Source organism: Sarcophilus harrisii, chromosome 4 (genome assembly GCF_902635505.1).
Source record: "Sarcophilus harrisii chromosome 4, mSarHar1.11, whole genome shotgun sequence".
NCBI classification, from domain to species: domain Eukaryota; kingdom Metazoa; phylum Chordata; class Mammalia; order Dasyuromorphia; family Dasyuridae; genus Sarcophilus; species Sarcophilus harrisii.
The window spans coordinates 429,600,617-429,625,781 of record NC_045429.1 but is presented as its reverse complement, the minus strand read 5'-3'; positions in this window follow the sequence as shown (position 1 = coordinate 429,625,781).

The window sequence follows — 25,165 nt, the reverse complement described above, 5'->3', positions numbered from 1 at the left end:
CTTCTGATGAGGTTAGTCAATCAACAAACACACAATAATTGCCTGTTATGGACTGAGCTCTGGACTAGGCAGTAGGGACATAAAGATAAAAAGTCCCTGCCCTTAGGAAGCTTCCCTTCTACTAATGTAATGCCAAAAGAAACTAAGCAAGACAGAGATTAGAGATCAATTCAATAGTTTATTAAATGGAGAGAAATATTGGGACTAATGGATCCCAGGGCTAGATGAGACTATCATCTCAAAGAGTCTAGCCCCAAATATCACGACAGCAAGCCTTTTATAGAATAACAAGAACAATGACATAATGCAGAGACCTAGGTGGGGATAACCTCATAGATGGAGGTTACTGATATTCTAATGACATTAAAGAATGTCTATAATACCTTTATCTCAACCATTAAGAGGGGATGGTCATAACCTTAAGGCAGAATTAAGAAATAGGACAAATGGAGGAACTGGTCACCCCATTAAAAGTGAACTTTGGCATTACTCTAAGGGGAATATAATATGTTCACACATAAATAAGAAGAATAAGAAAATATCTTTAGACGCAGGTGGATCTTGGGTTTCCCCTCAAAGAGAGCTAGGGATTAAAAGAAGCAGTAGTAAAGGGGAGAAAGTCTTCCAGGCATGGAGGCAACCTACACAAAGACACAGAGAAAGGCAGAAGATGAAATATTTTCAACAGGGAAGATAATTTCAGTTCAGCTGAAATATAAAAGTGTGTGAGGGAGGATAAATGGGCAATAAGCCTGGAAAGGTAGTTTGGAGCTAGATTATGAAGGAATTTCAAAGCCCAATAGAGGAATCTAAACTTTATCCTGTAAGCAATGGGGAGCCACCAAAGCTTCATGAGCAGAAGAGTGATATGGTCAACCTATACTCTGGAAACCTCAGTTTGGCAATAGTACAGATAGCTTTTGTTTCTGAAGACTTTTCTCAAATCAGAACATAAATTTACCAGTCTGAAATTTCTATTTTCCAAATTGTTCCCAGTTCTGACCCCTGGCATCAAATAGAACCAATCTCTTGATTATGTCGATGGACTGGGAGTCACATCACTGAGATCAGGGTAATCTCATCCATCTCTAGATCTCCCCTTGTCTCCTGGCAAAATTAGGTATCTCACACAAGTGAGCTACTTCCAACTTTTGATCTTCCTCTAGTAAACCCTTCAGGATTTATCTACCCAATTTACCTTTTTATCATGTGATCCTCCCTTTTCTTAGTGCCTTGATTTAGTGTGGCTTCTGTGTCTGGAATGGACTCTCCATTGCCTATTATGCCTTCTGAAATTGGCAGCTAACTAGCACAGTGAGTGGAGTTGCTGATGGAGTTAGCAAGACTTTAGTTCAAATCCTCCTATGGCTACTTATTAGCTCTATGATCATGGGTAGTTTCAGTTGCTACATCTATAAAATGGGGGTAAGGATAATAATAGCTAGTGCTTGGAGGTTTTATAAAGTACTTTATATATATTATCTCATTTGATCCCCCAACAACCCTGTAAGGTAGCATAGTGCCTGGCATATAGTAGGTGCTTAATAAATTGATTTATTGACCATCTGATTCACATAATGCTTTAAAGCTGGTAAAAATGATTTCCAAATATTATCTCATCTGAGCCTCACAAACCCTGTTAGAGAGGGACTTATAAGTATCATTATCCCCATTTAACGGATTGAGAAAATTAATCTTAGAAGCATTAAGAGATTTGTCCAGGATCATACAACTAGTGAGTGTCACAGATGGGTTTCTAATGCAGTTCTTCCTGACACCCAGCACCCCACCCTTTGTACCGTGCTTCCTCTACAGGAGCAAAATAGATATGTATTTGTTGTTAAATAAATTTAAATATGTAGATGGTCCAAGAAGCTTTCTTAGATTTCCTCCAGCTAAAAGTGATCTTTCCATCCTTGAATTTTTTCTATGCTTTTTTCTGGAATGCTTCTTTGTCCTTCTGACATACTGCCTTGTAGGATGGCAATCTGTGTCCATGTCAAGCATCCAATAAGAATAGGAATGATGATCATGATGAGAATAAAGTAATAATAATAATGCTCACAATTCACAATTTTATAGACTTTCAAGGCTATACCATTCTTTCATCACATTAAGTTCTTTCTTCACCTGTGAAGCAACTGGTAAAGGTATCCTTAGTCCCGTTTTACAGAAAAGAAAATTGAGGTTTGAAGAAATAAAATGACTTCCTCATGCCAGACAGCCAATAGGAGGCATAAAAAATGCAATGGTAAACTGGGAATCAGCTGGGTCCACATCCTGCCTCAGACCCTTATATTTTATGAATCCTTGAGTCATTTAGCCTAAGTCCCATTCTTGTCTTCTGCCCGATAGTTATAGAAAGCATTTATTGATCACTTATTATGCCCAAGGCACCATGCAAAAGTGCTGGGGATAAAAGTACAAACAAGAAAGAAAGTCCCTGCCCTCAGGGAGCTTATACTCCAATGAAACCCAGAAAGATAATGAAAACACTCAAGATATCAGAAAAAAAAGACCCAAGGGCTGAGCCTAAGCTTCCAGTGGAGTAGAAATAGAAAAAGAGTAAGATCATGATGCCAAAATGATGAGGAAGTAGAGTACTGATTTGGACCCTGGCAAGATAAGTCCAAGACTCACCTATCAGAAAAGAAGGAACCAAGGTCCGAATTGATGGGGATTGTTGAAGAGTAGGGTTATGGTTAGAAGATGTCCAGGAAATGAAGGAAGGGACTGGAACCCCAATAAAATAAGCTAAAAGTCATAACCTATGTTGGAGAGGGGAAGAGAGGAGCTGAGTTGGATCCCAAGCTTCTGGGAATTCTGTAAAATTATGGAGGAGAAAAAATAGGGGCCATATTGAGAAATGGAAGCCTGAGTTATGGCAAAACTGAGGCAAAGGCTCAGCTATCAAATGAATATGAATAGCACCAAACTCACAGAATTGTTGTGAGAATCAAAAAAGATAACATAGACTATATTAAAGTACATATCAAGTGTTTTTCAAATCTCAAAAGCCCCATGTAATTGTCAGCTATCAAAATTTAAGAGTAGGGTCTCAAAGCTAGGTCTCTAGAGTCAACTTCAGCTTTCCCTTTAGGACATTGACAATATACCTCTAAAACTTATTTCACAGGCTTGTTTGTGAAACATTGATGAGATAAAATAGATAAAATGACTTGGAAACTTTAAAGTGTTATACAAATGTCAGTTCTAATTGTGGTAAAAAATAAAAAAACAGAATGTTCTCATTTTTTCTAAAAAGTGAAATTTCTTTTAATTTTTAATTGGACATTGGGAACTAGTCTTGCCTGTGCCATGGATGAGGAGCATCCAGCATATGGGTCAAACCTCACAAAGGCAGATCAGCCAATTATCTATGTCTCTAATGGAGACCAAATTTGGCCATTCTACCCAAAAGACCTTGCATGGCCTTCCAGTTCTTTGTAATTGGTAATGGGAATAAGTGATAAACTGGGTAAAGCTATGCTGCTAGAATCTGTTCTAACCTGTAGCTTCCCTATCTCTGGCTCTCCTCCCTTCCACAACTTTTGTTTAATTATAGTAATTAAGATCTCCTGTCCCCAATGCTAGTGTTATAACTACTCCTGAAACCACCAGAGAGAGCTGATAGTTTTATATGGTTAACAAAGAGTATGAGGTGTTCAAAAACATTTTGGTAGATAGTCTAAGCCAGATTGAGGGTAACTGACAGACCTCAAACCTGTTGGTGAGTTAAGGAGCTATCTAACCCAATCATGCATGTGAAGACCTCCCACTGGAATGGTCAGATAAGAACAATGTGTTCCAATAATTATGAAGGTTGCTGAAGCAGTTGCCATGGAGTGCTTAGAACTTGGTCAGACATAAAGGACAAGGTCATCCACTGCATCTCAGGTTATTGCCAATCATCTTGATTTTTGTCTTGTGACTGGACTTCAATGACTCTGGAAGAGATAATTAGGCTGGTGACTTTGTGCAACTCTACTTCACTTAAATCCAATTCATGCACCATGATGTATTGATCCTCTTTGAAAATGAAGGATGAATAACAAACTTCTTGAGAACAAGAAATGTGATTTATTTCATCTTTGTTTTATATTTAGTATTCAGAAATAGTAAATCCTCAAACAACTTTTAAAAATAGTTTCCTCAACCACCAATCCCCAGAAATTCTTTCTCATGATTTTTTGTAGAAAGAATACTTCCCAGAGATCTAAGTTCTAGACTCATTTCTGTAACTAAATTGCTGAATAGACTTGAGAAAGTCAACTAGCTTCTCTAGATTTTTTTTAAACTGATGATTAGGCTCAGGTTTTCAGGACATACTATTTTTGGTTATTCCTTTACTTTTTGAAATATATTGTTCCATTCTCTTCTATAACTTAAAAAAAAAACCTATTTCCCCAATTACATGTAAAAACAATATTTTTGTTATACATGCATATTTTACATATCTCCTTATGAATCACATTGAGAGAAAAATCAGAACAAAAGGGGAAAACCACAAGAAAAAAAAAGCAGAAGAAAAAAAAAAGATGAACATAGCATGTGTTGATTACATTCAGTCTCCATCATTCTCTCTCTAGATGCAGGTGGCATTTTCCACCCAAAACTTTTTAAGATTGCCTTGAATCACTGAACTACTGAGAAGAACAAAGTCTGTCATAGTTGATCATTGCACAATCTTGCTGTTACTGTGTACAGTGTATTTCTGGTATAGTTTGTTTTGCTCAGCATTGGTTCAAATAAATCTTTCCAGGCCTTTCTAAAAATCACCCTGTTTTTTATCCTTTAGTATTTTTAATAGGTGCAGAAAAATCCTGTGTTTTTAGATTCCTTTTCTTTTATATCTGAAGGTCTTTCTCACTGTTGCTTGCAGAATTGTTGTTTGTCATTGGAATCTTTAACAGCTACATACTAGGAGTTTGTTTGGGATGTTGTTTTTGGTTTTGTGTTTGGTTTTCTGCAGATGATCTGTGAATCCTTTGGAGCTCTATTTTCTATATTCATAAACTCTGGATAGATTTTTAATTTCATTTCTTGAACTGCGGTATTCAATGTTTTTTTTTATTTTTCATGTTCTCTAAGAAGCTTTTAATCTTCAAGTTGTCTCTACCTAGTGTGTCTTTGAGATCAATACATTTTTCTCACATAGAAATCATGGGTTCTCTTAATGTTACCTTTTTTTGCTTCTCTTCTTACAGCTGTTTGGTGCTATGTTAAGAGGCAAAGATTGGGAAATTGGTTATCTATAGCAGTAACAAATGCATCCCATCTCTGTTCTGTGCTAGCGCCATGACAACAGTCTGGAAGATTTTACAGTTTGTACTGTGGCTTTCTCATTAAACCAGAAATTCCAAGATGGCAGAATATTGGCAATATGTTTGCTAAAGACCTAATGTGACCACTAACAAATTATTTCACATCTTGCTGAGTTCCAGAAGCCTTCATGAGCAAACTAACAGTAAGGGTTTCAGAAAGGCTCTTTTTCCTCTCAGAAATGTGATTGAACTGAAAGAAAGGACTCTTACTAGCAAATGAAGCAGAATGTCTTTGTTCTCCACTAGGTCATTAACAATGGCATTCATAGATTACTGTAAGATTCAAAAACCAGTTTCCTCATAGCAAGTCTGTAATGTTGATAGTTCAAGCATTATTATGATCCCCATTATCATGGAAGTATGTGCAAGTTGGGAGCCATAGTAGTTTTCCCTAGCCTGCAGGTATTGCTTAGTCTGAAACATGCCTGGCACTTGAATCTAGTTTGGAAAAAACATTCTGTGAGAGGGAGGAACATTAGTCTAGATTATCTATTTAGGCACAAATACCCATATGTAGCATATCTGCCCCCTCCCCATACAAACAGAGTAAAATAAATGAATGAAGTATTTATTAAGTACCTACTATTTGCTAAGCATAGCCAGGTTCCAATTAGTGTAAATAATGAATCTCAAATGTTCAGATTGTTTGAATTTATACTGCATATTTCCACTGGGCTGGAACCAATTACTATATTTTATGTAATTACAACTTTGAAGAGTTTGAATTCAAATATATGCAACCACTTTAGGGTATTCATAATTCACACTAATAGGGACCCAGTTGCACTGTTGTTAAGTCCTGGGGATACAAATGGAAAAGTCAGTCTTTGCTGTCAAGGAATTCACTTTCTAGTGGAAGAACCGCCATATATAGGATAGGGTTGCTCAGCTCTAACAGAAATCTGACTTTGTGAAAAGGAAGCCCCCAGAGAGATGACTGTCAAATATTTGGGATTCAAAAGAGTTTCAAGCTGAGGAGAGCCATAAGGAACTGGAAACTAAGTGGATGCCCATCAGTTGGGGAATGGTTGAATAAGTTGTGCTATGTGAATATTATTGTGGAATATTATTGTTCCATAAGAAACGATCAGCGGGGTGATTTCAGAAAGGCCTGGGGAGACTGACATGGACTGATGCTGAGTGAATTGAGTAGAACCAAGAGAACTTTGTACACAGCAACAAGATTATGTGATGATCAATTCTGATGGATGTGACTCTTTTCAGGTGATTCAGGCCAGTTCCACTGGACTTGTGAGGGAGAGAACCATCTACATCCAGAGAGAGGACTTTGGGGATTGAGTGTAGATCACAATATAGTATTTTCACTTTTTGTTGTTGTTTGCTTGCATTTTGTTTTCTTTCTCATTTTTTCCCCTTTTAGTTCTGATGCTTCTTGTGCAGCATGATAATTATGGAAACATGTATAGAAGAATTGCACATGTTTAACATATATTGGATTACTTGTTGTCTAGGAGAGGGAGTTGGGGAAGGCAGGGAGGAAAAATCTTGGAATACAAGGTTTTGCAAGGGTGAATGTTGAAAACTAACTACTCATATGTTTTGAAAATAAACAGCTTTTAAAAGTAAAAAAAATTTTTTTAAAAAGATGAGGAGAGCCATGAAGAGCAGATGATAATAATTAGGACTAAGAAGAGACCCCAAAAATGTCTGTCTCTTAGTCTACTTAAATAATGATTATACAAGGGAGTGACCTGGTCAGTGAACCTTAATTAGGAAGGTTCATTTGGAAACTGTATGAAGAATTGACTTCACATAGAAAAGCAGAGGCTGAAGGCAGTGAGACCAGGTAGAGGCTGTTGCAATATTTGGCAAGAGATGCTCGAGCACTAAGCTATCATGGTAACTATTTGAATAGGAAAGATGGGATGGATGCTGACAAGATCAGATCAATGGAACTTGAAAGCTAATTGAGTATAGAGGGATGAGGGTGAGGAATATAAGGTTTTACAACTAGGAGGACTTGGAAGATGTCAGTACCCTCAACAATGATCCTTCCTGTGCCCTATTTGGTTTTTTTTGTTGTTGTGGTTTTGTTTTGTTTTTTTTTTTTAAAAAGAAAAAAAATCTTAAGACTTTATTATACCCAAAATAAACACCCAAGAACATCAATAAATACCAACCCACATGCCTAGTTTCCTACCTATATAAAATTTTATGAGATTAATCTATATTAGCATGAAAGGATATTCTTTTTTGGGGTTTTTTGTTTGTTTGTTTGTTTAGGAAAAGAAAGTTTATCTTAATTCGAATCTCTCATAAAATCAAAGGAATACTGAAAAAACTCTTCTTTAGTTAAAATTATACAGCAATCAAATCACTGGGATAGGGTGCAGATGAACTTTTTTTTTTCATGACCAAACCGTTATTTTGCTGTACAAATAGAATCAGACTCTGAAATATTGTACAATTAGCTTGTGAAGGAAATCAAAAATGTAGGTGGGCATAAATATAGGGATTGGGAATTCAATGTAATGGTTTTTAGTCATCTCCCAGAGTTCTTTCGCTGGGCGTAGCTGATTCAGTTCATTACTGCTCCATTGGAACTGATTTGGTTGATCTCATTGCTGAGGATGGCCAGGTCCATCAGAACTGGTCATCATCTAGTATTATTGTTGAAGTATATAATGATCTCTTGGCCCAGAATCAGTTCGTGTAAGTCTCTCCAGGCCTTTCTGAAATCATCCTGTTGGTCATTTCTTACAGAACAGTAATATTCCATAATATTCATATACCATAATTTATTCAGCCATTCTCCAACTGATGGGCATCCACTCAGTTTCCAGTTTCTGGCCACTACAAAAAGGGCTGCCACAAACATTCGTGCACATACAGGTCCCTTTCCTGTGCCCTATTTGGAGACTGCTATATTTTTGTTGGCTGACTTGGAGTCTTGGGTTTCTAATCCATAGATCAGATACCTCAGTGGTTCATTAGGATTCCTAGGAAGACATAACCTGCATTCATCTATTTTTTGAGTAAATGCTTGTGTGAAGGAATGGTTAGCATTGTTATTTGAGACAGTGGGGGGGGGGGCAATAAAACAGAAACAATGCCAGATTTGGGATCTTACATTCAAATCCTGCCTCAGATATTTGCTAGTTGTGTGATGCTAAGTAAGTCATTTGTCCTCCTTCCACCAAGATAATTTATCTGTTGAAGGAAAATATTAACCACACCTACCTCGCAGGGTTGTTGTAAAGCATTTTGCAATCCTCAAAGCATTATATCAATGCCATTTATTATTATTAGAATTAAAATTTCTCTCAGGAAAGGGGATTATTTGGGAAACTAGGATATTCAGTTTGATTCTAACAGGTCTCCAAAGTAACCAATATATATTTTAGTTTTGTCTGTTTGATAAATGTACTCCCACGTTCCAAAAGAAATCTGTGTTTGCATGCTCGTGTGATTTATTGGGTGCATCCCGCCAAAATACACCATTGCCAACTGTCAAAAGCTCCCCGAGTTTACAAGACTAGTCCTGCTGTGGAATTTGGGAAGCAGCTTTGTGAACAGCTCCAGCAGAGAATGCAGGAGCCCCTAGCAGATCACCATAAGCCTTCTCAGGGAGGAACAGTGGTTCCTCCATTAGACTAGGAACCTCCCCCAGCATGAGCCTGTGACAATATCCAGCAAGAGCTGAGCATGTACACTAGCTTTCAGACCTGTGAATAATCAGGTAGCCTTTGCTCAACCTCTTTTATCTTTTTCTCAGTCCCTACCTACCCATCATCCCAGGGTGAAAGAGAGTAGTTATCCAGCCACAAGTTCAGAATAGGGCAAGGGAAAAATGAATAGCCAAAGGATATCACTATATGAAAGACAGAATCCCATTGATGCATCTGTAAGACATGACATTCTTTTTAATTTTTTTAACTGACATATTTTTTTTGCACATATCAATCATTTTCCAATAAACACTACCTTCCATAAAACCTTTCTATTTAAAAAATGCTTAAGTAAAATCACTAAATGCGCCGGTCTCAAAGTTTGGCATTTATTTAGTTATCTCTCAAAAATCTTATTTTTATTGATACTATTTTTACATTGCCTTTATTTTTAGATATGCCCTTCCCCTCTCTTACCTAACCAGCCATCTCTTGTAGCAGAGAATTAAAGAGGAAGGGAGAATTTTAATAAATCCAATCAATACATTAGTCTCAACTGACTATAACCTGATATAAAATAATTATCGCTGGCTCTGGAGTCAGAGGAACTGAGTTCAAATCTCTGAGTGACTTTGTGACTTTGGGTGTCCTAATTTTCCAAGGGCATCAATTTCTTCAACTATTAAATGAGAGATTCATACTCAGTGGTATGCAGGTAAATGTTTAGCAGCTAGCACTCTAAAAAGTCTATGATACACTCTTAAATTTAATCTGTACTGTTAACTTTCTTAAGTCCGGCCAATCAACAAAACAGAACATCAAACCTAATTTGTAGCATTTGCCAAATTTCCAAAATTCCAAATTGCCAGTTTCCCAAATTCCAGGAGGGTTCCAGGGTAACTGCTTACCCTGAAAATTGAACAATCAGAAGTCAGAGCTGCCCCCAGAATGTGTCTGGTTTACACTGGATGACCTCCATGATAACTTTCATTTCTAAATCTTCGTTCCTTTTGGCCTCTGCAAAGAGGGGAGAGAAGTGTATTTTCTCAACTCTTCTCAAGGTCAAATTAGGGTTTAAGTGTATTTTAGCTTAAACTCCTTGAACCAACATTGGCCATTGAACTTGAGCTGAATGCAACTTTTACCATTGTTTTTATTTACATTATTGGTATTATCAAATGTACTATTTTTTGGATTTTTCTTACTGACACTGCTTGTTCAAGTTTTCCCATGTTTCTCTGAATTAATTATTCCTTATGTTGCAGTAATATGCTATCTTATTCATATGCCACAATTCTTAGCTCAAATTCCACCTTTTGCAAGAAGTCTTTCTTGGTTCTTAATCTCCTACCATCCACCCTCATCCTAAACATTAAAAAAGCTTTCTTTTCAAAGCAATCATTCCAAATATTTGAATTTGACAAAGATTAGTACTGTTTCTGAGATATAGAAACCATTTTTGCAAATTTGGGGATAAGTCTTTGGAAGAAAAACCCTGAGGATATATACATGTTCTTGGGGCAAATCCCATCATTCAAAATACAAAGGAAAAAAATGACCAGTGCTTAGTACATTGGGCTGTACTAGAACCAGTATAAACAGACTTTCAAGAGCTGATTGTTAAATTTTCAATGTGATCATTAACATCTCATTGTTATTTGTGATTGATATATTATTTTGGTAGATTGTCTAGAATTAAGAAAGTGTTGAAGAAAATGTTCATGGTATAGATTAAACTTAAAAAATATGTCAAATGTATATTTTCCCCTTCCCCTGAAGAATTGTTTATTAAAATTGGTCAGAACATATCCTTGTTCCCACCCCTCAGTGCCCTCCTTCCTCAGATCTCCTTCCCTCTATTCTGTATATATCTTTGTATGTAATTTTGTTTATATGTTATCTCCCTATTAGACTGTAAGTTCCTTGAGGGCAGAAACTAACTTTGCTTTTCTCATAGTAAACTCTTAATAAATGCTTGTTGACTGACTGGCAAGCTGTTTCTAGCTTTTTGCTACTACAGAAAATTCATCTGTCAATATTTGTTATTACTGCAGGACTTTTCATTTTGTCTTTGACTTCTTTGAGAACTGATAGATCAGAGGGCATATAATCATATAAATCAAATGGTTTTTAATAGAAGAATTGAACAACACACAGTTCCACGAACTGTGTCTTGGTGTCAGAAAGGACATTTTGTGAGACAAGACAGTATAAGAATGGGGTAGGGACAGGATAACCGATCAACCTGGAATCAGGACAAGAGGGTCCAAGGGAAGTAAACCAGTTGTCAAAGGAGCAGCTAAAATTCTTCTGCCATCACAGCAGGAAGAGCATGAGGTGAATGGCAGCCGACACCCACTGCCCACAGCTCTCCCACCCATCTTTACTCTGTTCCTACTAGTTACTTCCCTCGTTCTCTCCCTCTTCCTCCCTCCCTCTCTCCCTCTCTCCCTCCCTCTGTCGCTTTCTCTCCCTCCTTCCATCTCTCTCTCCATCCCTTCCTGCCTCGCTCTCTCACTTGCTCCCTCCCTCGCTCCCTCCCTCATTCTCTCTCCCTCTCCACCTCTCCTCCTGGCTCCCCCTCCTTCTTTCTCCCTTGCTCCCTCCCTCACTCCCTCACTCCCTTCCTCTCTCCCCCGCGCTCCTGCTCCCACTCGCTTCCACACATGCTCCCTCTCTCTACCTCGCACGCTACCTTCCTAGCTCCCTCCCTCCCTTTCTCTCTCTCCCTCTCACACTCCCTTACTCTCTCCTTCACTCTCTCCCTTGCTCCCTCCCTCCCTCCCTTCCTCTCTCCCCCGCGCGCTCCTGCTCACTCCCCCTGCGCGCTTCTGCTCGCTTCCCCACACGCTCCTGCTCACTTCCCCGCAAGCTACCTTCCTTGCTCCCTCCCTCCCTCCTTCCCTCTCTTCCTCTCTCCCTCTCTCCCTCCCTCTGTGAGGGGATTCTCTATTATTCTCTATTCTGTGGAGACTCTCTAGCATTTTAGATGAGAAGCTGGTCTTTTTCTTTACTTCTCTCCATTCCCCCCTACTAGAAAGGTTGTGATGGAGTAGAGGAGGACGTCTGAAGACTGGAAAGTAACTTTCAGAGTCACATAGAAACTTCTCTTGAGTTAGCGCAGTGATTTAGTGGACAGCATAGAAGACCTGAGTTCAAATCCAGCCTCTGACACTTAGTAGGTATGACTCAGTAGCCTGCCTGCCTCAGTTTTCTCAACTGAAAAATGGAAATAACAACAGCACCTACTTTTCAGAATTGTTGTCAGACTCAAAGGAGATATTAACTATAAAGTACTGAGCATAGTGCCCAGCACATAGTAGGCACTATATAAATATTTATTTTCTTCCTTCCTTCTTCCCTCAATTGATGCCTTAAAATGATGAGTTACATTAAACATCAGCGTTTTATTGTGGTGGTTCAGAAATTTGTCACAGCCACATAGGACGCACCTCACATAACAATATTTCCATTTCTCTGCTCTCACAATGCTTATTACTCCAAAGGAAGACAGATGAAGGCCTCCAGAGGTAATTGTAGAATGATGTGGGGAAAGTACCACTGGTTTTGAAGCCAGAAGATCTAGGTCTGGATCCTGGTCTCCCTAGCTCTGTGCCCTTAGAGAAGCTACTTTGCTTCTTTGGCCTCAGTTTCCCCATCTGTAAATGAAGGAGTTGAATTAAATGATCTCTCAAGTCCCTTTTAGCTCTGACATTCTTTTGTCACAGGTTGTATCCATCCAATTCTCTATACCATAGTCCCTAAGCCCAGGGAATAATCACTCATTGCAACAAGTTCCCAGGACTTATTTCCCTCATGCTCCAATGGAGTAGGGGAATGAGGAGAGCACGGATCATCAGTTTCATACTAGAAAAGACCTCAGAGACCATCTCGTCCAACCCCTTCATTTCACATATGAGGAAACAAGTCTAGGCAAGGGAAGTGGCCAGCTCGATGTTACACAAGCAGTACAAGATGGAAGGAGGATTTAGACTGATTCCAAAAACAGGTGTAGGAGTTTCTCCCAATCAGTGGTTTATCTCTGGGCAGGTAGGTCATGGGAGATGCCATCAGAGGGACATGAGTCCACAGATATATTGAGGGTAGCTCCAACAGGCTCACTCAGCCAATTGTTCAATTTTCAGTGGAAGCATTTATACCATTGTTGTTCAGCCATTTTTCTATGACCCCATTTGGGGTTTCCTTGGCACAGATCCTGGAGGGATTTGTCATTTCCTTCTCCAGGTCATTTTACACATGAGGGAACTAAGGCAAACGGGATTAAATGACTTGCCCTTGGTCACACAACTAGTAAGTATCTGAGACCAAATTTGAACTCGGGTCTTCCTAATTCCCGGCCTAGTATTCTATCCACTGTGATGGAGAACATGTTACTGGTAAATTTAGGGTGTTATACATACTTTTTTTCCTCCAAAGAGCCACTTGTTAAACATTTCCTACTATTCTTCTAAACAATCTCCATTATACTACAATTCAAGAAAGTATAGAAACTGGGACATATAAGGGAACATAAAAAAGAAGAGGAATGAAGGATGAAAATTCCCATTTATTTTCTTTTTAGAATGTTTAATAATATCTTTTACCTTCATTTATGAATATATTCCTCCTCTCCCTACATTTTTACATAGAGAGCCTACATTGAAATAAAAATACATAAGGAAGAATTTGACCTCAGGTCTTCTGGATTCCAGGCCACCCAGGTTCCACTGGGCTACCCAGCTGCCCCAAAATAGCCTTTAATGTCATTTGTGTTCTTTCTATTTATGTTGTTATACTCATTCTGTATATTATTTTCCAGTTTCTTCACTACTAATCAGTTCCAGTGGCTTCCCATGCTTCTCAGAACTCCTTGTCTTTATCCTTTATAACTCAGTAATAAGTATTACATCTATGCACACAATTTCTTCGCCATCTTCTTTTTATCTTTCCCCAAGACTTCTATTCCTTGGGTCCTCCATTTCCTCTCTGTATCAGATACCTCTAACACCTCTTTTCATCAAAAGCATCTCCCTATTTCCTTCTATACTCTACCTCCAAATTCATGGAGATACAAATTCCCATAGGACCCAAACATAGCAAAAACAGGAAGAGAAAGACAACAAATAGCCAATTTCATTTTAGGTCCACTCCTCTATTGCTTTAAGGACCCAGTGCTTATGATTAAGGGCAGGTACTTGTTCCCTCCATCCTCAAGAAGTCAAAATCCTGGGGGCTTTACGGATGGGTGGGAGGAGACCTCAGCTTACTCCCCATCAAAAACTCATCTTCCCCAGCTTCAAAGAGAAGAGCCTTAATAAGACTTTGGCACAAGGCTCAGACATCAAAAGTCGACCTGCCTTATGAATTAAGTGCAAATCAACTTGAAAAGCACAGGTTCAATTTCCCTCAAAATGTACCTGGGCTTCAAGATTAGGAGGGGAAAATAAGTTAGGAACCTGTTTAAAATAAATGGACCACCCACAGACACAGACATGTATATACATATGCCAACTGATAAATAGCAGATAGAGGCAGAGGAGTCAGATTCAATTAATTAATCAACAAGCTTTTAATCAGCATCCATTTATATTTCAGGCACTGAAAATACCATGATAAAAATATGCCTTCAAGAAGTTTCTCTTGGGAGATGAGTAACAACACATCGGTATATACAAAATAGTAAAAGGGTACTGTGGAAAAGGAGAGGGTGGGAGGATATTAATAGTCAAAGGGGTCAGGAAAAGCCTTATCTACAAGGAGGTATGTGACCAAAGTTCTGGGGGAATCCATGAAGCATAAATGGGAATGGAGTGCATTCCAGGAATGGGAACCAGCCTGTGAAAAAGTATAGAGATGGGGGACCTATGTGCAAGCTCAGCCTTTCCTACATACTGGCTGTCTGATCCTGTTCAAGTCATTTCTTCTAGTGGAGCCTCAGTTTCCCCATCTCTGAAACTGAGTTGATGTTTATGTTACACACCTCACAGAGTTATTCCCAGCAAAGATCTCTATAAACTACTTTATTATCTCAATGTGCTGTTCCTTTTCTAGAGACTTTTAGAAAATAAAAACAGAATGCTTTCTGGAAAGATCAGGATGCTAAAGACAGGAAGGGATAGATATAACAAATAAGTATAGCAATTTATCAAAAACAATTCTTACGTTGACATAAACAAACTAAAAATGTGTGCCTCATTCCACATATTAGCCCATCATCACTCCATCAAAAATAAATAGTATTTTCTCATTGGTCTTTTGGAATCGTGATCAATTATCATTTTGATTGGTTCCTACATCTTTCAAAAGTGTTCTTTTACAATGTTGATAAGAGCAATTAAGTGGCATGGTGGATGAAGTATTGGATCTGGAGTCAGGAAAACTACTCTTCCCGAGTTCAAATCTGGCACCAGACATTTATTAGCTGTGTGATTCTGAGCAATTCACTTTGCTCTGTTTGCCTCAGTTTCCTCATCTGTAAAATGAACTGGAGAAAGAAATGGCAAACTTCTCTAGTATCTGTGCCCCCCCCAAAAAAAACCCAAAGAGGATCACATAGAGTTAGATATGACTGAAATGACTAAAAAACAATGCAATGTCGATATTATAAATTGTTCTCCTGGTTCTGCTCACTTCACCCTACCTCAGTCCATACATGTTTTCCCATATTTTTCTGAAATCTTCTCTATCTTCACCTTTATAACCAAATCATACTCCACTGAATTCTGATGCCATAATTTACTCAGCCATTCCCCAATATACAGGCATCCTTTTAGTTTTTAGTTCTTTGCCTCTTCAAAAAGAGTAACTATAAATATTTTTATACAGATAGAATCATCTTTTTTTATCTCCTTGGATTATAGCCCTAATAGTACTATTTCTAGCTCAAAAGATATGCATAGTTTTTGAGAACTTTGAGAGGACAATTTCAAATTGTTTTCAAGAATGACTCTAGCTCCACCAATAGTGAATCAGTGTGCCTATTTTCCTACAGTTCTTCCATCATTCATCAATTTTCATTTTTTGTCAACTTTTCCAATGTGATGGATGTGATGTAGAACTTCAGAGTTCCTTTATTTTCCTTTATCTAATTACTGGTGATTTGGAGCATTTTTAATATGACTGTTGAAAGTTTGAATTCTTCCTGAGAAAATTATCTATTCATATCCTTTGACTATTTATCACCTGGGCAACACCTTTGACTAATACACTGGAATAATTTTGAATCTACATATTGGAAATGAAACTCTATCCAGTGATTTTTCAAGGGCAAAATTGATACATTTGACAGAGATGTCAAGGCCTATTTATTCCTAATTCACATCTCATGTTCAGAAAGGACTCTTCCACCCCTTTCTTCAAGGACCAACTCAATGCCCCTTCTCTCATGAAACATTCCCTGGCCCTAGGTCTACTCCTCAAAATACAAGAACAACTTTTTAATTCTCTGGAGCTTTCATCTATGCTTTTCTTTCTTTCTCCCTCCCACCCTCCTTTCCTCCTTTCCTTCTCCTCTTCCTCTCCTCCTCCTCCTCTTCTTCTTCATCTTCTTCTTTGTCTTCTTGTTCTTCTTCTCCTCCTCCTCCATCTCCAGCTCTTCTTCCTCCTCCTTTTTGTTCGTTCTCTCTCTCTCTCTCTTGCTTATGTTCTGAGGGAGGCAGAGGAAAGGTTAAGAAGCAGGATAAGATATAATAGAAAGAGTATGATGTTGAGAATTAGGACATCTGGCTCTGTATTTCCATAGTTCAGGGACCTTGGATGGGACATTTTTCTCATCTTCATTTTAGTCTTCCAAAAAATGATATTGAGAGAGGAGTGTTTAATTACTTCAGGAGTATTTATGCTCAGGTCCATGTTCAAGGATAAATTTCAGGGGCCCATGAACTTGGATGGAGAAAAATAATGATATCTTTCTTTTTTCACTAACCTCAAACCAAAATTTAACATCTCCTTCAATTAGAAATTAAAAAAAAAAACTATTCTGAAAAGAGATGCATCAGATTCACCAGATTGCCAAAGAGACCCATCACACACATACACACACACACACACACACACACACACACACACACACACCTCTTGCACTAGGTGATCTCTCTAAGGTACTATAAAGTTTAGGATTAGTCCAGCAATGATACTTCCAATTTACTCTTTAATTTCCTTGTTTTTATCTGCTTCATTAGGAGCAAGAATGAGATACTCACTTGGTTTTTAAAACACCCTCCACTCCAAATAATGAGCAGCTTTTCTAAGCCTGAATGGACATTGATCTTTTTCATGGGTTTTTATCACAGCGAATATGTATAAACAGGGACAGCTGGTTGCTCTCAACTTATTTTCCTTCTTGAATGGAGGATTCCAAGCCTCACCTCTCCCATTAAAAACACTGGCTTAAACAAGCCTGGCCTTCTCTGATCATCCCTCATCATTTCACACCAGGATGTTGCTTCTCTCTTTGTCCTGGAGCCCTGGAAAATGCATAACCTTGCTGCAATGAAGAGGTCATGAAGAAAAAAGAAGACTGGCCACTTCTCAGTGGAGTTAGGAGAATGCAAACTCCTTAAGGGTAGGCACTGACTTTTGAACTCCATTCTCAGTGCTTAGCACATAGTAGATACATAAGAGATGATCGTGGAATTGTCCCTAAAAGGCACCTTAGAACCCATTCAAACATTTTCACTTTACACATAAAGACCCTCAACCCAAAGAGGTAAGTAACTTGCTCAGAGTATGTAAGTGACAAGGGAAATTTTGAAGCCATATCTTCTGGGTTCTAAGACTATCTAGTCTATCTACCATATTGCTTTCCAGATGCATGTTATTTGTTTGATGGCACCATGAGTCCTAGATGTGGTCTCAGATTTTCATGTTTCAGACTGATTTCATCCTTTCATCTTGAAGTAGACTGCAGAGAGACTCTAGACATGTTCTTCATGGAGAAGAACCACATTCTTGCCCCCAGACATCGTCAATAGACCATGTCAGCTCCTACTCCTTTGCAACCCATCTCTCCTTGTTTCTCCTCCTTAGAGCAGTTCACTTTTCTATTTGCATTTTCCATTATCATATTATACTTTTCAAGATTACTGTTTACCATCTACCACACACAATTAGATTGGTCCCTTTCTCATTTGATTTAGGAGACACCAATAATCTCATCAGCAAAACATTCACAAATCATCTCTCAGGGAGATGTGTATATGACCAGTTGTTATCTGTTTATACTGATTATTTATTCAGTTTCACTCCAAAACCTCTCAACTTGTCCCCAGATTGTTTGAGGAAGTAAGAAGCCTTTAGTTGGAAGTATTTAGGTCCTGGGCAATTACTTCACTTTACTCCCCAGATTGTCAATCAGTCAAAAACCATTTATTAATTGCTTACTATATGCTAGGGACTTTACTAAGCCAACTGTATCTGCCCTCAAGGTGCATTCATTCTAGTGGAGAAGATGAGACAGATAGGCAGACAGACAAAGATGTAGAGAGATGAGACAGAGAGATAGAAAGAGAAAGAAGAAACGGAGAGAGAAGAGAAGGGGAAAAGGAGAAAGAAAGAGAGAGGGAGAAATTATAGATAGAAATAAATATATGTGTGTATGTATGTAGGTCAGTGTATATATATATATATATATATATATATATATATATATATATATACACATACACACACACACAAACACACACAAAACATACACTCCCATTCACTAGAATGACTGAGGGATCTCCAAAACAAGTTGGACAAAAAATTATTAGAAAGCTAATAAGTCACCTTAAATTCATTCCCCTTTTTAAGGAAACTGATGGGCTATTTGAGATTTATGTCCTTAGACTCCTGTGAGTCCTTAGCATCTTATACATTTTCTATAGATTGAAATAAAAGCTGTCCTATAACCATTATGGCATCATCTCCCTTAATGGTCTTGAAGAAAGAAGGACAAATAACAACAATATGGAATATCTATGTGAGAATTTATCTCCTTGATCTTAAAGGAGGAAAAGGGACCCACATATGCAAACATGTTTGTGGCAGCCCTTTTTGAAGTGGTGAGAAATTGGAAACTGAGTGGATGCTCATCAGTTGGAGAATGGCTGAATAAATTATGGTATATTAATGTTATGGAATATTATTGTTCTGTAGGAAACAACCAACAGGATGATTTCAGAGATGATTTCAAGCCTCAGAGAGGCTTGGAGAGACTTACATGAATTGATGCTAAGGGAAGTGAGTAAAACCAGGTGATCATTATACACGGCAACAAGATTATACAACGATCAATTCTAATGCATGTGGCTCTCTTCAACAATGAGATGATTCAACCAGTTCCACTTGCTCAGTGATGAAGAGAGCCATCTACACCCAGAGAGAGAACCATGTTCATAGCATTCTCATTCTCTCTGTTGTTGTTTGCTTGCATTTTGTTTTCTTTCTCAATTTTTTTCTTCCTTCTTGATCTGATTTTTCTTGTGCAGCAAGATAACTGTATAAATATGTATATATGTGTGTGTGTGCATGTGTCTGTGTGTGTCTGTGTGTGTAGATATAGATATTGGATTTAAAACATATTTTAACATATTTAATGTGTTGAATTACCTGCCATCTAGGGGAAGGGTGGGGGGAAGGAGGAGAAAATTTGGAACAGAAGGTTTTGCAAGGGTCAATGTTGAAAAATTACCCATGCATATGTTTAGTAAATAAAAAGCCTTAATAAAAAAATAAATAAATAAGAAAAGTTTTCTCCTTTGGAGGAATCTAGATATGAGCTATGTCTAAATGTCTTACCTAAAGATCCATCATTCTTTCTCTTTTTTCTTTGCAATGTAAATAAAGCATTCTAAAGCAAATAAAATGCTTTAATGGTGTCATTTCCTTCCCCCCACTTTCCTCTAAGTAGAAGCTTTCCTTCATAACACAATGAATAGTTCAAGCAAAAAGAAATCAAGATACTCCCCGTAGTCAAAAATGCCTATCTGGTTCTTTACCTCTAGTCTATCATCATTCTATCAAGAGGTACAAAATTCACATCACCCTCAGTCTTCTGAAGTTATGATTGGTGGCTGTGGTAGTTAAAGTTCTGAGATCTTATCAGAGTTGTTTTCCGTCACATCATTGTGGTCATCTCATAAATTCTTCTGTTTCTCCTCATATCAGTCTGCAGAAGTTCATACAAGGCTTTCTATATTTCTATGAATCTGTCATATTTCTCATTTCTTATGGCACAATAAAATTCCATTGCATTCATATGCCACAATTTATTAGCCATTCTCCAATTTATGGGCACCCATTTTGTTTCCAATTCTTTGCCACAACAGAAAGCACTGCCATAAATATTCTTGTACATTATGTCCTTCCCTTCTATTCCTGATCTCCTTGAGATGCCTACCTAAATAGTGAGATCTCTGGATCAACAGGTATGTACGCTTTGGTGACCTTTTGAGTATAGTTCCAAAATATTTTCCAGAATACGTGAACTAATTCATAGCTTCAGCAAAGTACATTATATCTCCTCCAACAATTATTACTTTCCTCTTGTCAGTTTTATCACTGTGATGAACTTGAAGTGGAATCTCCAAGTTATTCTGCTTTGTATTTCTCTTATTAGTAACTTGCAATATTAGCAATTTGTAGTAGTTGATGCTAGATTTTATTTCTTCATTTTTGAACTCCATGTTAATATCTTTTAATTACTTATAAATGGCTTTTATTTTTATGCATTTGTATGAATTCTGTATATATCTTGGATATTGGAGATTCTGTATCCAAGAAAATTGCTATGAATATTTTCTTCCAAATTAATTGTTTCCCTTCTGATTCAAATTGCATTTCTTTTGTGCAGCAGTGGTAGGCAGGCTTTTCAATTTTACAAAATCTAAATTGCTCATTTTTTCTTCTCTAATCATTTCTAGCCCTTATTTAAATAAAAATTCTCCCTCTTAAGTAGAGCTGAAAAGAATACAAATTTCCTTTGTCTTCCAATTATTCTATAATATGATTTTTTTTATACTTGCGTCATGTATCCATTTAGAGTTTATTTGGTACATTGTAAAAAAAATGGTATACTCTAAACTTAATTTCTCTAAGATACTTTCCAGTTTACCTTGCATTTTATTAAATAATAATATAGGGACAGTTAGGTGGTGCAGTGGATAGAGCACCAACCCTAAAGTCAGGAGGACCTGAGTTCAAATCTAATCTTAGACACTTAATACTTCCTAGCTGTGTGACCCTGAGCAAGTCATTTAACCATAATTGCCTCAGCCAAATAATAATAGCTAATATGTATATACCACTTACTATGTGCAACACATTTTAGAATTATTACCTAATTTAAGACTCATGATAACCCTGGGATAGTGGCATTTTACAGATGAGGAAAGTGAGGCAAAGAGAAGTTATGCAGAGTAAGTGTCTGAGATTGGATTCAAATTCAGCTCTTCCTGATTCTAGGGTCCTATCCACTGTACCACCTATCTTCCCCTAATACAGCAGTCCTTAACCCGGTTAGTATCTCTGGGTTTACATAAACATTATAGTACTATAATAACTTACAGGTCCTGTCTGTCTAATCTGCTCCATTGATCAACTTTTCTATTTTTTAGCCAGGACAAATTGTTTTAATGATTTTTGCTTAATAGCGTAATTTGAAATGTGTTGCCACTGGGCCCTATTCATTCATTATTCCTTGTTTAATTATTTTCCTTGAGATGTGTTGACCTTTTGCTCCTCCAGATACATTTTATTATTTTTTTAGATCTATAAAAATAACCCTTGGCACTTTGGTATGATACCAAATCTGTAGACTAATTACCATTTTCACTATATTGACATGTCATACCCACTAGCAATTAATATCTCTCCAATTATTTAAGTCTTCGTTATTTTCTGTAAATACATATATATTTTGTAGTTGCAGTCACAAGTCCAGGGATAACTTGGGAGATGGACTTCCAGCTATTTTATTCAGTCTTTAGTTACTTTAGGTGGGATTTCTTTTTCTATTTCTTCCTGCTGGGTTTTGTTGGTAATATTAAAAAGGCTGTTGATTATTATGGGTTTATTTTATATCCTGCTACTTTACTGAAATTATTAATTGTTACAATTATGTTTTTACTTGATTCTCTAGGTAAACCATTATATTATCTGCAAATAGCGATCATTTTGTTCATTTTGCCTATATAGGTTCAGTTATTGTTATAGCTAGCATTTTAAAAACTCTATTAAATAACTGTGGCAAAAATGGGTATCTTGCTTTACCAATGATCTTAATTAAAATTCATCTAGTGTTTCTCTATTATAGATTATACCAGTTCTTGATAGACATTACTTGTCATGGTGATGAAAGATCTATTTATTTCTTTATTTGTTGGACTTTTAAAATAAAAAATAAGTATTATATTTTATCAGACAACTTTGCATCTATTTGTGTGATTTTGTTGTTTTATTAGTAATATTATCTATTTTATGTATAACTTTCTGAATGGAGAATCATTCTTGGTTCAATTTGATCTATGTGAATAATCTAATGAGTATGTTACCATATGTTCTTTGCCAAATATTAAATAAAATATTTTTGAATCAGTATTCATTAGAGTTATTGATCTACAGTTTTCTTTCACTGCTTTATCTTGTCTTAGACCTTAAATAATTTTTCTTTTTGTTTTGTTTTGTATTTTTGCTGAGGCAATTGGAGTTAAGTGACTTGCCCAGAGTCACACTGCTAGGAAGTGTAAAGTGTCTGAGACCAGATTTGAACTCAGGTCCTCCTGACTTCAGGGCTGGCGCTTTACCGACTGTACCACCTAGTTGCCCCTAAATAGTTTAATTTTTAAAAATAATAATTTTATAGGATACTTTGTCATACCAAATAATTTATTTTCTTTAATGTAGTTGTTGCTAAGTCTTGTGTGATCCCAATTGTAATTAAGTAGTATTTGGTATCTTTTTTCCTGAATAATTACAGTATTATTTTTCCTTTCACACAAAAAATTATGATTTTAACCATGATAATTCCTGTTTGTGCAAAATTTGGAGTTTCAGGGGATTACCAGTGGATTCTTTTTTTATTTTCACTTTGTCCACTGGTTCTAATATTCTAGGCCATTTTCTTTTATGATTTCTTGGAATATAGTATCCATTGTTTGTATAGTTATAGTACTAAGAGAGTCCAGTTCTTTTTAAGTTAATTTTCCTTGCTCAGTTTTCCAGCTCATTTTTTATAATAGATGTCTTGAACTAATTCTTCAAGCATTTGACTTTGTTCTATTATTTCTAGTTATCCCACTGATTCACTGAGTTCTTTTGTGCTCCATTCTATTTATCAAGATGTCAGCTACATTTTGCTCCAAACTGTTTATTCTCACTCAAGTGTTCTAATTTCATTTTTAAAACTTAGTAGTGGGGTTCTACCACTTCCTCAATCAATCACAAAATGTTTCCTTCCTTTGTAAAAAGCAACATTTAAATGGTCCAAAATCTTATAGTTCTTTAAAAAAAAAAAGGGGGGGGGGGGCGGGGGAGGGCTTTTCCATACATTGTGACAAGATTATTGGACTTGCAGTCACTGGATGCCACGCAGAATTGTGATTGTCTAAGAATGTGGCGGAACCACATCCTTATATTTATCTCTTATTTCATCTCTTCCATCCATTCTTGAAGTCCATATGGCTAGTCCATTCTTCCTTGTATTCTGAGATTTCAGCAGTTATTTCAGAGCTATTTTTTTTCCTCTGTAATTTTATTTTGGGATTCCTGCAACCCAGATTTCTTCAACCTTTTTATGTTTCATAGACCCCCCTTTTGGCAATCTGGTAAAGCCCATGCATTCCCTGGGATAATGAGTTTTAAACATATAAAATAAAGTTTATAGAATTACAAAGGAACCAATTATATTGAAATGCAAGTGTCAAGATATTTTTAAAAAATCAAATTCTGGCAAACCAGATTGAGTGTTTCTTTATCACAGGAGAAATATTCTGTTTGGTTTGATTTGCTTCTTTTTTCCTATTTACATATATCTACAGCTTTAGTTCTTGAATTAGGATTTTGTGAAAGGCTTTGCCCCCTCTTACACTATTTGATATAATGGCTTGACACAGGTGCTATTCCTCCTGAAATCCCAGAGTGAAATGATGTTGTGCCAGGGCTAGATCCTGTCTTAGCCACATTGAAAGCTTTCTATCCTGTGGTCTCTACGTTGCTTGGAGCTAGGATCTGCCATCTCCCACAGTCCAAGCTAGGGAGTAAAGTCAATCTATTAATCCATCAATCAAGAAAAAATGTTTAAGCCCCTGCCATGAACCAGGCACTGTGCTAAATGCTAGAGATACAAATACAGTGATTGAAAACGATCATTATTCTCAAGGAACTCATAATTGGTACCAAGCCCCACCAACCACTGCAGCCTACAGCATCCCCTACAGCCAGTGATTGAGATTCCTTCCAATATCTAAGGGATGCAGAAAAAGAGTTTGAGAGACGTGAGGATGAAAATGGGATAAAAGAGACTAAAGATAAAAATGACCCAAGTATAAAAGAGAGAACTGAAGGAATAAACTGACCTGAGAAGAGGAAGCATTTCAATAAGCAGACAGAACATGCAGTGATTAGGGATATTATTTTAAGCAAATAAGAACTATGAAGAACTCAGATAAATAAGGGATTGAATAGAAAGAGGCCAGAGAGCAAAAAGGCAACTTATTGTAATAGAAAGAGCTCTGGATTTGGAAGAGGGTTATTGAATAGTAATTCTGCCTCTACCTCAAAAGTCCTCATTTGACCTTCCACAAGTCATTTCTCATAATCTGGAAGTCATATGTCTCATTCACAAAGTGGGAATGATGGTTTCTCTTCCTGTCTAACTTCATAGTGTTATTTTTATTGGGGTTATTCGGTCATTTTAGTCATGTCCACCCATTTGGAGTTTTCTTTGAGAAGATTATAAAGTGGTTTGTCATTTCCTTCTCCAGCCTGACAGATGAGGAAACTGAGGCAAACCTTGTTAAGTCACTTGGCCAGAGTCACACAGCTTACTGACTTACTTAGCCAGTAAGTGTCCAAGGCCAGATTTGAACTCTGGAAAGAGTTTTTCTGACACTGGGTTGCATTAAGTAAATAATGGGTCTTTAAAAAGTCCCCAATATTTATCAGTATTAATTCTAGGAAGTCCCAGGGAAAGAGTGATCTGAATGATGCACAAGATGAGATCAAGGCTATATG